The sequence below is a fragment of the Eurypyga helias genome, unplaced genomic scaffold (assembly GCF_000690775.1).
Source record: "Eurypyga helias isolate BGI_N326 unplaced genomic scaffold, ASM69077v1 scaffold32608, whole genome shotgun sequence".
In the NCBI taxonomy this organism is placed as follows: Eukaryota; Metazoa; Chordata; class Aves; order Eurypygiformes; family Eurypygidae; genus Eurypyga; species Eurypyga helias.
This window is the reverse complement of record NW_010268141.1, coordinates 17,308-20,541: the sequence shown is the minus strand read 5'-3', so window position 1 is coordinate 20,541 and position 3,234 is coordinate 17,308.

Genomic DNA, 3,234 nt, shown 5'->3' with positions numbered 1-3,234 from the left:
TCTCCACGCAGCGTCCTGCCGGGTCTGGTGGCCGCTGCTCTGGCCGAGATGCCGGCGTGGTTTCCCTGAAGTGCCAAGGTGTCGGGCCGCCATGGCCTCCTGCTCCCACAGATAACGCGTGAGCCCAGGGCAGCGTCACCTTCCCTCCCTGCTTGCCCTACGCGTGCAGTGCTTAGATTATGGCTGCTGCAGGGTACGAGCTGCGTGTCGACGCGCGTGAGGGCGCCTGTGGCCCTGACCCGAGCGATGCCTGGCGTCGGCCATGGCGCGGGACGGTGGTGCGTAGGGAGTGTCGCTGGGAGCCGAGCTGCTGAGCAGCCAACAGCATGTGTCTAATTAGTGCCTTGAACCTATGCGAGAGCTGACAATGAGGTTGGTTAATCCCCAGCTGAGAAATGAGAACTTACACTCCTGCCATGCGGTTTCAGGCTGACACGGTTGCTTCTCTGTTCTCTGTGCAGTTATTAGTCAGACTGGTGTGAGCATTAATGGATCACATACGTAGCCTCGCAGCTGTAAAGGGCAACGCCTCCTTGGAAAGTTTTTGAAGTGCAGTTTCACGTTCTGTTTGATCGAATCTAAATAAACTTGCTGCTAGGAAAGCCAGCAGCCCTCTTCCCCCACCCTATTCCTGGCTATACAGTTCAATAGCTGGTCTGTCCCTCTGAGCCAGCTCAGCCAGCTAACCCAGCAGGAAACCTCACGAGAATCAAGTTTTCTGCTGGTTTCAGCCCCTTCGTCATTTCACTCTGCTCAGGCAACCATGGGCCATCTCCGGTAAGCCAGCAGGATCGGTGTGCTTCCTCACCACCTCAGTTATCCAGCCTTCAACAGTTGCTTTTCCACAAGCTCCCAGCATGTCACCAGCTCCGAAGGTTGCAGCGAGCCCTTGCTTGTTCAAACGTCATCGTCCTGCAGGTCAAATTGCTCTCGGCTACTTCTGCAAAAGGCTCTGCTATTTTCCAGTTAGGGCCTCAGCAGGATCTGTGTAAAGCCAGGGCCTTCACTGAGTTTGCTCCGGTGTAACTGCCTGCAATGTACTAAATAACTTGGCTGACAACTGTCGAGGATGGGTGTGACCCCGTTTCTACTTTTAGCAGGGTGATGTTACCATCATCCCTACGAAGCAGCGCACGTCACTCCACGTCTGCGAACTGAACCCTAGCTGCTGGATGAAAAAGGCAGGTTTTCCTCCACGGTGGTTTGCTGAGGTTTTTTTGGGTTTGTTTCGTTGTTTGGGGTTTGGTTTTTTTTTTTTTGGTTGGTGGGTTTTTTTTGTTTGTTTGTTTGGTTGGTTTTTTTTTTTGTCTAGAAGCAAGCCCAGATTTCGGAATGGCTCATTAAAACAGAGGAGGCAGAGAAAAACGTCCTCCAACGCCAGCAAACGCCACAGCAGCAACTGAGCGCTCGAAGATGATCCTTCTGATAAACGCATCACAGAGCAGGCAGATCTTCAAAGCAAAACTTTAGAGCATGAGGCAGCTTCTGAAGAAGGCCAGGGGGTGATTGGCTGGGTGGACAGCTTCTCCGCGTCCTCACTGGCTGGAGGGGACCGTGCCTGCTTGCCCCTCCTTCAGTGAAAAGGGTGATTGTGCAGCCATAATGGCAGCTAAAGAAACAGAAATGCTGCACACACCCGAGCCTTCATCTTGAAGAGATAATTACAGCTTTCTCTGAAAGGGCTCTGGGTAGGCAGGAGCAGGAACCATGCAAACAAAAACGAAACGTGCAATGAGGAACTTAACCCAGACGTGCCTCTTTCCTAGCTGCCTGGTTTCCATTTTGTCTGTAAACTACTGTGCAAATTTGTCTGCCTTACAAGCTCCAGGCGGAAAATTTTTTTTAACAATCCCCAATCCAAAAAGTGAAACCAAGTAACCGAGAGCCAGCCATTTAGGGAACAGCCTATTTTTCCCTGTTTCCTGGGGGACTGCAGAATTACGTTATGTAATTTCATGTGCTGCATCCCCGATTCCTTCATAAATCATCTCTCTGCCTTTGCACATTTTACGTCACAGGTTTCTCCTTGGTGGCTGGTGGTTTTGACCCCGGTAGAAGACACTTCTGTAACACTAAGTAACAGCTCCTTGGGAATTTTGCTACATAAATATTACAAGTGTTTTCTAAGCGGAGAACTGCTACTAACTCAAAAGTGTCTAAAAACTGGCCCTTTCCAGTATGACAGAATCTATTTGTGGCTCAGAGATGGAGAAGGCTGGCAGCTCCGAAAACACTGAGTCGATGGCGCATAAAGGCGGCATCTGAATGGGGCTTAACTTGGGTGCAGGGTCAGTGACCTGCCCACACGTTGACAGCTTCGGCACAGCGGCTGCTCTTTTCCTGCCCCGGGTACCGCACCCCGGCAAACAGCTCCTGTGGCAGGGAAGATCCGTCCCGACCCAGCAGCGCGGGGCCAGCCGCAGTCGAAAGGAGCTGCTCGTACCGAGCTCGCTGCGGGATCGAGGCCAACGTGACCTCGCTGGGACGCGATGAACTGCCCTGGTAATGCAGCGCTGCAGAAAGCCACCTCCAGCCAAACAGCAGCACCGGGAGGCGGAAAACTGATACTCCTCCATCCGCCCTCTTCCTTCATTGCAATGGAAGGTCAATTTAGGGGCTTTATTTCTTCTGTTTTAAAGTTAACATTGAAGAGGAAAAGAGGTTTTCATCTCCCACCAGCGAGCATTCGAGACACAAGCACGCTGAATGCAATGTTACCAAGTACACTAAAGACAGGGAGGATGTGTTTCCATAGTAACGCCTCCTCGTACGGTCTAGGCCGTCGGTGTAGGATGCTCTCAGGGACTGTCAGGAGTGGGGGTACTCGTGGGCCTCCACAGCAGGGGAGCAAGGGGGTGTGTGCGTATTGCTGGGGCCAGGAGGGTAACCGGTGAAGGTAACAGAGATGCTTACTCTTGCCTGGAGCGCTGGGAAAGCCGCAGCCAGGGAGAAGGGCTGGCAGATGCCGCGGTGTGGGGGTGCACAACCCCCGGAGCGGCACGGGGCAGGCGGCTTTGAGCCCCCACTGACCGTCAGTGCTCCGGAGAAGGGGCAGATGGGCTTTTGGCTGGCCCGGGGCCCTGCTGGGTTGTCTGGGGAGGTGGGGACATTGCCTGCCTTGCAGGAGGGTGAGTGTGCGGGACAGTCCCCGCGGGGATGCTTCTGATAATTTCTGTCCTTTGAACCTTCCATCAGAAGGGACAGGAAGCATTACCCCACACTCAGACAGCAATA